This window comes from Erinaceus europaeus, chromosome 9 (assembly GCF_950295315.1).
Source record: "Erinaceus europaeus chromosome 9, mEriEur2.1, whole genome shotgun sequence".
Lineage (NCBI taxonomy): Eukaryota > Metazoa > Chordata > Mammalia > Eulipotyphla > Erinaceidae > Erinaceus > Erinaceus europaeus.
The window spans coordinates 42,476,070-42,489,699 of record NC_080170.1 but is presented as its reverse complement, the minus strand read 5'-3'; the positions used below and the strand labels follow the sequence as shown (position 1 = coordinate 42,489,699).

General features: G+C 42.4%; 1 long non-coding RNA gene across 2 annotated transcripts in view; it reads right to left on the bottom strand.

The window, feature by feature from the left end:
* The window catches only part of LOC132540190 (uncharacterized), a 73,573-nt gene extending 60,372 nt beyond the window's left edge, over positions 1-13,201 (bottom strand). Inside the window, exon 1 of one of the 2 annotated variants that reach the window (XR_009551409.1) lies at positions 12,964-13,201. This is a non-coding gene — a long non-coding RNA (uncharacterized LOC132540190). Of the gene's footprint in view, positions 1-90; positions 203-12,963 lie in introns of those variants that run through there. The other variant, XR_009551410.1, reaches the window with a different exon arrangement.
* Between the last annotated feature and the right edge of the window lie 429 nt (positions 13,202-13,630).

The following is a 13,630-nucleotide window of genomic DNA, read 5'->3' as shown; positions in this document are numbered from 1 at the left end:
TTCAGGGAATGGGATGGGAGAACCAAGGATGACATGAATATGTCTAGATATTCCAGGTGAACTGGTGAGATAGTTCGCCTGAAGTCTTACCTGAGGGACCCAGGTGCTGTCTGGCCTGGACAAAAATTGCCCTAAGAGTGGACATGTGGCAAACTTGACCTTGTCAGGAGTATAGGCTTCAAGAAAAGTTGAGAGATGGGTGTGTGACCATGGACCTGCACATAAGGAAAAAGGGAAGTACAACTAAAATCTGAGAATACTACTACACTAAGTTTAGTTAACACATGCATGTACGCATGCACATATACATACACATGCACACATGATACACAGCAATACAGTTTAGAGGCCCCTTTGGGAGGACATTATCCCACTGCACCAAAGGGAGAAAGTTGCCCTTGAGGACTCCATGCATCTAGCTGAAGAGTGTGAAGACAGTATGAGAGGGCAACAATACCATAAAGAGGCATAGATTCATACAACTTAAAAATATTTATTTATTTAATAGAAACAGAAATCAAGAGGGAAAGGGGGTGAGAGAGAGAGAGAGATCATCAGCACTTCACCACTGGTGAAGCTTTCCCCCTGCCTGAAGCTTAAACCTGGGTCCATGTTCACTGTAATATGTGTGCTCAATTAGGTGCACCACTACCCAACTCCCTGATACCACTTTTTTAAAGGTTGAAGTGATAATGCATCTTGATATCATGTAAGTTTCAGTGTGTATTAATGTAATTGAACATGTGTTGATAAATCAGCATGTTTGACATTAAATTCACCACTAAAAAAATGCAACTCCATCCTTATCACATGACCCACCTCTTTGTACCTATCCAGTTGCCGCTCATGCTAACTGGTTGTTGAAGTCTAGAAGTTTATTTTAATTTTACTTAGTTCATTTGTTTGTTTTCTGTGTATATCACTGATGGGTGAGGTCCAACAGTGTTGGTCTTCCTTATTTCACTTATTTTACTAAACATAAGGTACTGTAGATCCATCCATGTTGTCACAAATGGCAAATATTTTTTCATACAGATGAGCAACATTCCTCTATGCATATAAGACACATTTATTTTATCTAATCATCCATCAATGGACATTTAACCTTACTACTTTAAGACAAAGGTTTCTCCTCTTCCCATCATTTTATATTCATTAATTCTCTTCCCCAAGTAACACCTTATTTCTAGTCATTCTAAACTGTAGCTCTACCTCATGCATGGGGTCAAGTTACAATTTTGCAGTTGCAGAAATGCAGGTGGAAGAACTGAGCCTTTATCAAGGAATGAAAGAGCTGGAGGTTGAGGCCAGATAGAAGTTACACAAACCTGGGGGTTAAGCGCACGTGGCACAAAGCACAAGGACCGGCAGAAGGATCCCAGCTTGAGCCCCCAGCTCCCCTCCTGCAAGGTAGTTGCTTCACAGGTGGTGAAGCAGGTCTGCAGGTGTGTCTTTCTCTCCCCCTCTCTATCTCCCCCTCCTCTCTCCATTTCTCTCTGTCCTATCCAACAATGACATCAATAACAACAACAATAATAACCACAACAACAAAACAGCAAGGGCAACAAAAGGGAAGAAATAAATATTTTTAAAAAATTTTTAAAGTTAACACAACCCTTTGTAAATATGTATCACTTGCTACAATAAAATGACAAGGACACCATTCAGAATAAAGGCAATACTTGTGATATTCTGCTCATTTTTATTAAACTTCATTTGAATCTATGGAACATTTTCAACTATCCCTACAGTTTAAAAGCAGTCCTTGTAAATCAGCTGTGTTTTGCTTCATATGTTATATGCTTGGAGACTCTGTCCTGATTTGCATTCTTCTTTGTTTGTTTAAATACTGTTTTTAACTCAGAAGTGTTGACTGCTGCAAGGTTGTGAAGTTCAGCAGATGTACTGTCACCTGGGGGGATGAGTAATTTAGATGTTTGGACAGAAAACATGTCATTGTCCTTTTGCCAGGGTCACAAAGTCCTTTCTGTTTGAGATCTTTGGCCCAAACTCACATCATCTCTGTTTCTCCTCTGGGATTCTGACTGGGTTTGGTTCTAAGACCAGCTCCTACCTTCCTCTCCATGATTCTTCCAGTCCTCCCCTGCCATCTGTTTTCCATCTAGTTTGTGTCATTAACCCCAGGGTGTTTGTTGGAACTCCTGCAGCCAAAGAACTCTGGAAGGAAAGGAAGAGCTAGAGAAACAGGGTAGCTCCTTGGACCCCTGAGGGACTGAAGTGTGACCTCTGGAGCTGGCATTCCTCTCTTTTTCTGGCTCCTCTAAGTGGCAGAAACTATCACTCAATTCCAAAGAAAGTAATGAGATTCTTCCCATCTCTACACACACACCCACCAAACTTCTACAGAAATATCCATGAACAGACCCTGTATGGAGAGCGGGTGTGCTGATTGTTCACTGACATTATTACCCCCACACCCTTACACAGAGTCATCACAGAGCAGTCAGAGGGATATTTGAAAAATGCAAATCCATCTTTCAGTGACTTTCCACTCCACTTACAAGAGAATTCAAGGGTTGGGCTGTTATCCCCATAGACATATGATTGGGTCCGAGGAAGTTCTCCATTCTCACTTCCTATTTCCTCCAATCCAGCTCTGTGTGTGCCTTCTTGCTCAAACTCAAATTTACCAAACTCCTTTCTGCCCTGGGGTTTTTGTACCTGTTCTTTCTTGAGAGTTGGCACCCTGGAGCTTCCCAGGGACCCTACCCTGCTCTAAAGCAAACTCAGAGAGGTGGAGTCAGACGGTGGTGCAGCGGGTTAAGCACACATAGCAAAAAGCACAACGACTGGCAAAAGGATCCTGGTTCCAGCCCCCGGCTCCCCACCTGCAGGGGAGTCGCTTCACAAGTGGTGAAGCAGGTCTGCAGTTGTCTCTCTTTCTCTCCCCCTCTCTGTCTTCCTCTCCTCTCTCCATTTCTCTCTGTCCTATCAGCAGGTCTGCAGTTGTCTCTCTTTCTCTCCCCCTCTCTGTCTTCCTCTCCTCTCTCCATTTCTCTCTGTCCTATCCAACAACGACATCAATAACCACAACAATGTTAAATAACAAGGGCAACAAAATGGAAAATAAAGAAAAAAAAAAGAAAACTCATATAGGGTTTCCTCATTCACTTGTTTAAATGATCTTTCACATTTTTTTGTCTTTGTTTTTGTCAGGCGTTTTTTAAATCTGTCATTAATCATGGTTTACAAGACTGTAAGATTACAGGGTTTAGTTTCATCCCAGCCCCCACAATAACCACTATAGTTCTCACAAAGTGTTATAGACAGTTTGTTTACTTCTTTTTTTTTTTGTTTGCTTGCTTGTTTATTTGAAATTTATGTGTTTCATATAAGTGAAACTATCTGGTAGTTGTCTTTTACCTCTTGTCTTCCTTTGCTAAGCATTATCATCTCCAATACCATCTATATTATCCCAAAGGACACAACATCTATTTTGATTGCAAAATAGTATCCCATGGAGCATATATCCCATAATTTCTTTAGCCAGTCTTCTGCTGATGAGCATTTAGGCTGCTTCCACTTTTAGGCTACTGTGACTAATGCATCCATGAACACAGGAGTACACATATGCCTTCAAATTAGTGTTTTCATGTCCTTTGGGTAAATGCCCAAGAGTGGTATTACTGAATCATAAGGTAATTCCATTTTTTATTTGTTAAAGGACTCTCCATACAATTTTTCCAAAAGAGCTGCACAAGCTTGCATTCCCATCACACATGACCCCACCCCCCTCACTCTAATGTATTTGTAGTACACACACCATGGACAAGGCACTTCGGTTATTTATGCTCTTACTTACAAACATCTCTTCTGGCTAGGTGTCAGGTCCAGGGCCCAGGGACCTGCTCTTCTTGTTCATGGGTGTGTGTCCCTTGACCCAGCCCAGAATCTGGCACATATACTTAGTGCTGAACAAAGACTTCCTGGGAACAAGTGAATCCAGACTTTGAGACTAGGTGACTTGCTGGTGGGGATGATGGTAACTGAAGGCACGAGGACTCGTGAGATAACCAGGCCTTACAGCTTAGACAGGTGAGCAATGCTTCCTTGTGAAGGTATGGGTGTCAGACACCCATAGTGGGTGTTCCCTTCTGTCATATCCTTCGATTTCTGTCTCCTTTCAGTCTCTAAAACTCCTATTCAATGACCTTTTCATGTTCCTTTTCATTCAAGTCAGATTTCTCATCTTTTTGGTTTTCTAGTGTCTATCACCTAGATTATAATATATCAACATTTTATTTGCAGTTGAAAGAACTGCTGGATCTGAACCTGCCTTCTAATACTCAAAGAGAGCACTTCCTTAGTTAATATCCAAAGTCAGAGGCACTTCTTTTTGACTGTTTATGAACCTAATACACTTACTAGTTAGATGAATTTGCCATAAACAAATCTTGTAAAATGCTACAACCTATTTATATAATTCCTTAGCTAAACAGTTCTGAGACTTTATAAATTGAGAGGGTTCCAAAAAAAAAAGCTGACATTTAGATACTTACCTGATTTTTTTGTGTGTCTGAATTCATGCTAGTCTACATTTTTACACAAATATTATCATTGTCATGTGTTACTATTCTCAAAATTGTCCTTCTGCAGTACCAGACTCTTAATTGAATGAACAACACCACTACAGTTCTCTAGTAAGTGAAATGAGCATTACTGAGTGAATTAGAAATGCCAACTTGTTGATAGATTTCCTGAGGTTTGATTATAAAACCATCACTCTGTCATTGTGCAGGTATAATAAATGCCACGTTACAACATGGAAACAATAATATCCTTTAGGGGCCAATTTCCCTGTGCAGATTGGGTATTCTCTAAGACAGTTTTCCCTCCTTCCTATATCACACACGACAAAACTTTATTGGTATTACCCGTTGTTCCGTTTTAATGAAATTTACTCAGTTCAGATCATCTGGACAATGAAACTGGTCTGAATTGATTATAATAGAAAATTTATATCATTAAAAAAATACTACACAAAATGTTCCTAAAGGGAGAGAGCCTGTTATGACTTGCTTGGCTTACCTAGAAAGGAGCTGGGTGATTTAGACATAGCACTGAGGTCCCAGTGCCTCCATTTCTTCATCCATAAAATAATCATAAGACTAATACTTAATATTTTAGGTCTCAGGCTGAACAGTGGTGCACCTGGTTGAGCACACATATTACCATGTGTGAGGACCCAGGTTCAAGCCCCCAGGCCCCACTTTGCATGGAGAAGCTTCACAAGAAGTGAAACAGTGCAAATATCTCTTTCCCTGTATATCTTCCCTGCCCCTCTCTCAATTTCTCTCTGTTTTATCAAATAAGAGAGAAAAGGAAAAGAAACAAAGGTCACCGGGAATGGTGGATTCATGGTGCAGACACCAAGCCCCAGTGATAACCCTGGTGGCTGTGAGAGTGTGTGTATACATGTGCATGTGTGTGTGTGTGTGCATGTACATGTATATGTGTGTGTTTTACCGATCTCTTGTGAGGACTAAATGCTAAAAATTAAGTTCATTAACAGAGGAAATGAAAAGAAATTGGGAGAAATGAGTAGATAACTAATTCTGATAGTGTGATAGCACTAGAACATTGGTGGTGGTGGGTGTGATGAGATTTATTTATGTCGATGGGATGAAGTTATACTCCCAAAACATTATAATATTGTAAACCACTGCAAAACAAAGTGTGTTTGAAATAAATAACATTGAAATAAATAGAGCAACATGCAAATGGGTGGCTAAATTTCTTTTTGAGACATAGTCTTAGTTCAATGTCAGCTGATTTTCATTCCTAACCACTCCCTTAAATTTCCTTTTAAAATATTATTTTCATCTTGGAACAGTTTTCAAATTCATTGCAGGGTCTGCAGTTTCCAAGTTTTTTTGTTTGTTTGTTTGTTTTTGTGAGTTATTTATTTAGAGAGTCTATGTGGTTTTGTTCTGAAGATTATATAGCAATTTCAATGTTTTGCTGAGACTCCAGATAGGCGGCAGCAATAATACAATGAGAACTGAGCAAAGTTTTGAGGGACTGCACTGGCCAAGACATGCCCAGGCTTCCTCAAACATTGTATAGCCTGGAAAAGGTGTGGAAGCCCACATTGCTTATGCTGGGAGGTCTCTCACACCCTCTCCTTCACCAAAGCAAGCAACATTTATTCATAGGATGTCCCTATCTCAGTCTTTTAAGTTCCTCAAAGCAACATGGGCCTGGAAAGTCCAATTTAAATGTAGACTTCCTGGATTTCTTAGAAATTCATACTATAATGTGGTGACACAGGGAGATGGTCACTATTGTTCACCCTGTAGCCCAACCTTCTCTACCCATCAGGCTTTCACATCATGGAAATTTCCACATTCTGGCATATGGCTCCCATGTTCTTGTGTCCAAGTCTTTTCAGATCTACTACAAATAACTATCTCTTGGTCATTCAATGAACATGTATATCCAGTTAAGAAGAAAAGAACTGAGAAGATACTTAGAGAAGGTTCTAGAAGGGAAGATGTGAGCTATCCCTTGGACGTTCCATGACAGGGTCAGGATTCCTCTTGTCTGGATCTAGTGGTAGGACTTACTAGTCACCTGCATTCTTCCTACTAGATCAACCCCTGAAGTAAGGAGTTCAGTCAAATATGAGTGGATTATTTTGAACACTTGGTGTACTGTGTACATTATTAAAACTTTAAGGCTGGTAAGAGAGCTCACTTGGATAGTACAGGTACTTTGTCATGCAACTGATCCAGATTCAATTCTAGCCCTCACCACCCTAGAGGATTCTTTGGTGCTGTGGCATCTGCCCCTCTCATTCTCTGTCTATGTCTCCTTCTTTCTATCTGAAAAGTCAGCTCAGCATAGTGAAGCCCTGATGACAATAAAAATATTAAGTACTCAATAATAATAATTACAAACTTTAGATGATGTTGAAGTAGGAAAAGAATTTCTAAGCTAGTGTTGCTACAAGAACCCCTGGGGAGGAAGAAAGGCCTGAATCAGTTTTTTTTTTTTTTTTCTCCAGGGTTACAGCTGGAGCTTGGTGCTTGCACTACAAATCCACTGCTCCTAGAGGCTATTTTTTCCCCTTTTGTTTCCCTGGTTGTTTTATCGTTGTTGTGATTATTACTATTGTTATTGTTGTTGCTGTCCTTGTTGTTGGATAGGACAGAGAGAAATGGAGAGAGGGAAAGAAAGAGAGGGGGAGAGAAAGACAGGCACCTGTAGACCTGCCTCACCACTTGTGAAGCGACCCCCTGCAGGTGGGGAGCTGGGGGCTCAAACTGGGATCCTTAAGCCCAGTACTTGGGCTTCACGCCAGGTGCGCTTAACCTGCTGTGCTACTGCCTGACACACACACACACACCAATCAGCTTTCAAACGAGATAAGGGAACATCCATCATATTTTTTATTAGAGATAATGATTATGACTTTATGACTAAGGGTTTCTAACATCTTGTCATAGCCAATCATCTCATGTATTCTCTTGCATATTTTTTCTCTGTTTTTTTTTTTTTCCTGAAAAACCACCATGGCAAGACTTCATCTTTCCACTCATCTCATTTTTGCATGGCTAACAAAACAAAGATAAGTTTCTTTAAAACAACACTCCGTCATGTGTACTTAAATGGTTTCTAAAATGTTTAGATGATGTCTACCATAGCTGAAGGTCAGGAAGATTCCAAAAGTTTCAAGAGCCAAACGTTGTGTCTGAAAAACAAGCAGCTCTAGACTGTGTCTTTGTAACACAGGAGCTTTCCACCTGATACTCCATGATTGGTCCAAAAATATTCCTTGAGTCATTCACTTGACGTTGTGTAGCAAATTACAATGAACACATTTTCACTTTCCCTGTCTATGTCATTAAAATGCCATCTCTGGTGGTCCAAGGTATGAGTCCTAGGTACTGCGGCACTATTCTCGAGGTACTTAACTTCCCCGGACCAGCACTTGTCCTTTGTAAAGTTTATGTTGATAAGAGCAGAGTTCATTCTGTGGCACATCTGAGGAAGTGCACACACATTAGAGTACATAGGACTTGGGTTCAACCCCCTGGTCCCCCCCTGCAGGAGGGAACTTCACAAGTGGAGAAGCAGTGCTTCGGATGTCTCTCCCTTTCTCTCCCCCTCACTTTCTATCTCTATCCAAAAATAAATAAAATGTTGTTTTTAAAAGAAGAGTGTAGTTTATTTTTTGATTTAAAACATGAGATTATCATTGTTCCAGTAGCTCCAGCATTAAAGAAATGAGAGTGGGGATACAGATTGTTGGGGTCTTAAGAAAGAAAAGAAGAAACCCTAGAGATTATTTTTGGTTGTGATAAGTGGAAAGTATTTGGACTGTGAATCATAACATTTCAGATGGTTTTTTTTAAATTTCTCATTGTTTGGGTGCTCTTCTTTCTGATTCTAAGTTCTCTTCTCCCCGCCCCCCAAAAAAGGCCTTAGGAAGCCCTAAGTTCAAGTATTCTTCTAATGTGGTCCACAATTTCCTGGTACATTTACTTTTCTCCTCCCCTGTGGATATTGTAGCAACATTAATCAAATAACCCAAATTTCCCCTTTTTAAAATAATTTTGACACCATAATTATTACTATAGCTCTGTGCCTGCATGACAACTCCACTGCTCCAGGTGGCAATTTTTTCCTTTTAGAAGGTGAGAGGCAGAGAGAAATAAAGAAATAGAGATGAAGAGACATACATACAGGAAAATATACTCCTGCACCACTTGTGATATTTCCTCCTTTAAGGTGGGGACTTAGGACTTGAGCCTGGACCCTTGTGTATGCTAACATATTCATTCTACCAGGTGTGCCATCACCCAGCAGCCCAAACTTCCCCTTTTGTCCTTCATTTCCCACACTTATTGAAGTCTTTGATCTTCCAGACATAATATGGGGACCTTTTGGAGAGAATGAGAGAATTAAAGGAATGGAAATGACATGCCTAACTACTGAAGTCATCAGAATACATCTTGAAGACTCAGTGACCCCAGTGGTTGCCAGGAAGATAAAGTGTGTCCCTGTGCTCCCTTTGTGTGGTCCTGGAGTGGGGGTACCCTGTAGCCTGTGGGGTTTCTAGACAGTCTGTGGCTACCATAAAGCAAATTTTTAGCAAATAAAACTAAATTACTGTTTCTGGAGCTGAAGCAGAAAGGATTCCAGCAAGCTTAGCATCCTTGGAATAAAGAAGGGTATGTGCTCTTTCCTGAAGGGATACCTCTCTCCTATTACATACTAGAGAAAACACCATGTTAAATTTAACTCAAAATACAATTTTAGGGGGCTGGGTGGTGGTGCACCCAGTTAAGTGCCCAGAGTACTAAGCACAAGGACCCACACAAGAATCCCGGTTTGAGCCCCTGCTCCCCAACTGCATCTGGGAAGCTTCATGAGTCCAGTTAGAACCCCCTACAAGTTTTCTTCCTCATAGGCAACACTGCTAGCCTCACAGAGTGGAGAGAACACTCATTTTCCTAAACCTTTATAAACAGATTCTCTCTTGATGTGACTATGTAACTGGGCAGGGGCCAGCATCTCAGGGACAGAACATTAGAGGAAATTCTGAGTAAAGCATTGCATGTACTGGAAAGGTAGAGAGATCATTTTCCAATTTCTTTTCTTTCTCAAAGCACAAAACTCATTGGCCTATCTAGTCTGGTTATTGTTTTCTGTTTCTGAAGCTTTCTGGGTGCCAGCATGTAGGCAGGCTCCTCCAGTCTTCTCTGCATTCATGTGCTGTGATGCTCCCTTCCTGGGGCTGTGGACCCACTCTACAGGGTTATTAGAGGGCAAACACCAGCAGGAGAGGTGTTGACTCACTTTTCCAAATATCATCCCTTGTATTACCAGAACAATTATAAAGCACTGTTCTTAAAAACCAAGTCATAAAACACCAACTGAAGATTCTCAGTATAATTTATTTGTCCACCAACCTTCTATTTTTTATGAGAGAAGGCTGAACTGTGAGGAAAACAAACTCCAAAGAAGTGCAAATACTTTGAATTCTTCTAGTTAATAAAGACATTTAGGTATTTCCAATGGTTTTCTAAAAAAAAAAAACAAAACAAAAAACAAAAAAACAGCTCCTCTACTGCCATGAGAAGAATGAAAAATTAAAGAATCTATGATTGGCTTCCAAAAGTACTAGAATTGAGGATACTTGGAGTTGGGATGGGAATGGTAGAGGTGGTTTAGATTCAGATCAGAAATTTTCCATTCAAGAACATTAAATGGAGGGGTCCTAGAATAGCTCACCATACATGAGGGCCTACGTTTGTTTGAGTTCCAGCACCATATGGGAGCATTATGGATAATATCAAGGGAATTCTATGCATAGTGAATGTTATGTACCTCTCCTCTATCTGTGTGTCTCTCTCTCTCCTCTCTCTCACTTAGAAGTAGATGGTGGAAATATTGGAGAGGGGAGCCCTCTCAGTGACGGTACTACACTTGCAGAAGGCCCTGGATTTATTCCCTTACACCACATAGAAATAAAATTAAAGTGGTAATTGTGAAATACAAGTTCTACAAGAATGACAAGAAAGTGAAAACTTAATTTATTATAAAATTTAATTACTACACAATTGCGTGATGTTCCTCAAAGTCCATGCAGATTCTAAAGTAGAGCTCACCTTCTGAAAGAATCAGGCTCAACATTTCAATAAGATTAGAGAAAAAAATAAAAATAAAGGGAGTCGGGTGATAGTGCAGCGGGTTAAGCGCACATGGCACAAAGCACAAGAACCTGTGGAAGGATCCCAGTTCGAGCCACCAGCTCCCCACCTGTAGGGGAGTCACTTCACAGGCAGTGAAACAGGTCTGCAGGTGTCTCTCTTTCTCTCCTCGTCTTCCCCTCCTCTCTCCATTTCTCTCTGTCCTATCTAACAACAATGACATCAACAACAATAACTACAGCAACAATAAAAAACAACAAGGGCAACAAAAGGGAAAAATAAATATAAATAAATATTTTAAAATTTAAAAAATAAAAATAAAAAATGAGTGTGAGAAGGCTGAAAAGACTAAGGGCAGGAGACAAATTACTGCTGCCACACCAACCAGAGAGAAAAGCTGAATCTATGCTTCTCCTCATCATATAGTATCACCTACAAGCTTGAGCTATTTTATCAAAATGAAAATTCTGGGGTCCTATAGCATTCTTAAATTAGAACTATTAAGAATGAGAAGATGGAGGGCTGGATAGTGATACAGCTGGTAAAGTACACACATTAACCATGAACAAAGACCTAGGTTCAAGCACCTGCTCTCCACCTGCCGAGGGGAAGATTCATGAGCAGTGAAACAGGGCTGCAGATGTCTCTCTCTTTCTTTCCCTCTCTACCCCCCTCAATTTCTCTATTCTATATTTTAAAAAAAAGAAAGAAAGAAAAGGAAAGCCAAAAAAAAAACTAAGAAGATTGGAGGCCAGATAGCAGCCCACCTGATAGAGTACACATATTACTATGGGTTTAAATTGTGGGCCTCACTTGCAGGGGAAGGAGCTTCAGAAGTGGTAGAACAGTGTTGTATCTTTCTCACTCTCCTTTACATCTCTTATCTCTCTGTCTTTCAATCTATTTAAAAAAAAGCCACTGGGAACAATGGAATTGTACTGACACTGAGTCTCAGATAACTCTGGTGAGAAAGAGAATGAGAAGATTAAATATGCATTTTATACAAATATCCCAAGGATACATTATTCCCACATTGCTCTCAAACTCCTTACAAGGTCAAACAATACAGTCATGATGGCCCTACTGTATGTGGAGAAACATCCACAGTGTTGTGTCTGAGTCAAAGAAACCCAGGGTTGGTTTGTGCCCTAAGGAACACACTTCAGAGTCCCCAGGCCCTCTGACTCTGTTTAGCATCCTTGTCATGTCTACAGACCTCACCGATTTCTTTTCTCAGAAGAGGAAGTCAAACTCGAATTAGTCCAATGAGTAAATGGTTCTGGGCCCAGATGTGGAAGGAGAGGCAAGGCAGAAATAGGGACTACGGACATCTGAGGAATTCTGAAGAAGAGGCCCAGCAAGCACCCAGGTGTGAGAAGGGGGATGCAGGCTTAGAGAAGAGTGTGTGGGTGTGGGTGGGGGGTCAGGTGTGAGAGGAAGTGGGGGGTCAGGTATGAGAGAAAGTGGGGTCAGGTATGAGAGGAAGTGGGGGTCAGGTGTGAGGGGAATTGGGGGGTCAAGTGTGAGAGGAATTGGGGGGTCAGGTGTGAGAGGAAGTGGGGGGTCAGGTGTGAGAGGAAGTGGGGGGTCAGGTGTGAGAGGAAGTGGGGGTCAGGTGTGAGGGGAATTGGGGGGTCAGGTGTGAGGGGAATTGGGGGTTCAAGTGTGAGAGGAATTGGGTCAGGTGTGAGAGAAAGTGGGAGGTCAGGTGTGAGAGGAATTGGGGGATCAGGTGTGAGAGGAAGTGGGGGGGTCAGGAATGAGAGGAAGTGGGGGGTCAGGTGTGAGAGGAAGTGGGGGTCAGGTGTGAGAGGAAGTGGGGGTCAGGTGTGAGAGGAAGTGGGGGATCAGGTGTGAGAGGAAGTGGGGGTCAGGTGTGAGGGGAATTGGGGGGTCAAGTGTGAGAGGAATTGGGGGGTCAGGTGTGAGAGGAAGTGGGGGATGAGGTGTGAGAGGAAGTGGGGGTCAGGTGTGAGGGGAATTGGGGGGTCAAGTGTGAGAGGAATTGGGGGGTCAGATGTGAGAGGAAGTGGCACCAGATGGGACAGTAAGTGGGGCGTCTGAGCATCATCGGATTCCTGACAGGTCCCTGCTTGACAGCAATCTCCTCCTCTGTCCCCTTGGCTCTGGGGGGCCTCCTCCACTCCCCGCCCCCATCAGTCAGAAGCCCAGAGAGCAGCTCTTGAGGACAGAACACAGACTCCACCACCACCTGCCTGGCGCCTCCTCACTACCCCTCTGGGCGCCTCTGCCCCGCCGGGCCCCCATTTCTTTAGCTTCTCACCCTCGTTCTGTCAGTCTGTCCGAAAGAAGAACCCGGCAGGTGCAGGGCCACGGGTAGGCGGGGCGGTACCTGAGCCCTAGAGACCCCGGCGGGTGGCGGCGCACGGACCAGGTGCGCATGCGCCGCCCCATGGGGGCCACGGGAACTGCGCCCCCTCGCCCGCGCAGAGGGGCTAAGGGCCGGGCCTTGTTCCACCAGAAACCGGGGCGCCACCCTCACCCCCACCACTACTTTTTTTTTTCTTTTTACCAGAGCACAGATCGGCTCTGGGTTATGGGTTATGGTGCAGGGGACTGAACCTGAGACTTTGGAGCCTCGGGCATGATAGTTTCTTTGCATAACCATTATGCTATCTACCCCTGCCCCTGCCACTACTTTTTACATTGATGATCTAATAGTGTTTTATGAAATTATGACTTCAGGGGTATGATGGGATTTCACATCTACACGTGGTGTGTCTCCACACCCTCCACCAAAGCTGTGTCCTCCCCAGCTATCCCCCCCTCACACACACAACCACGACGATTCTCACAAAGTACAGGAGACAGTCAGTGGAGTTACCGTGGGTTTTTTTGTTTGTTTGTTATTGCAAGTTCATTTGCTTTATTTATTTATATTCCACACGAGGATGAGGGAAATCATCCCGTAGTTAAGTCTTTCACCTCTT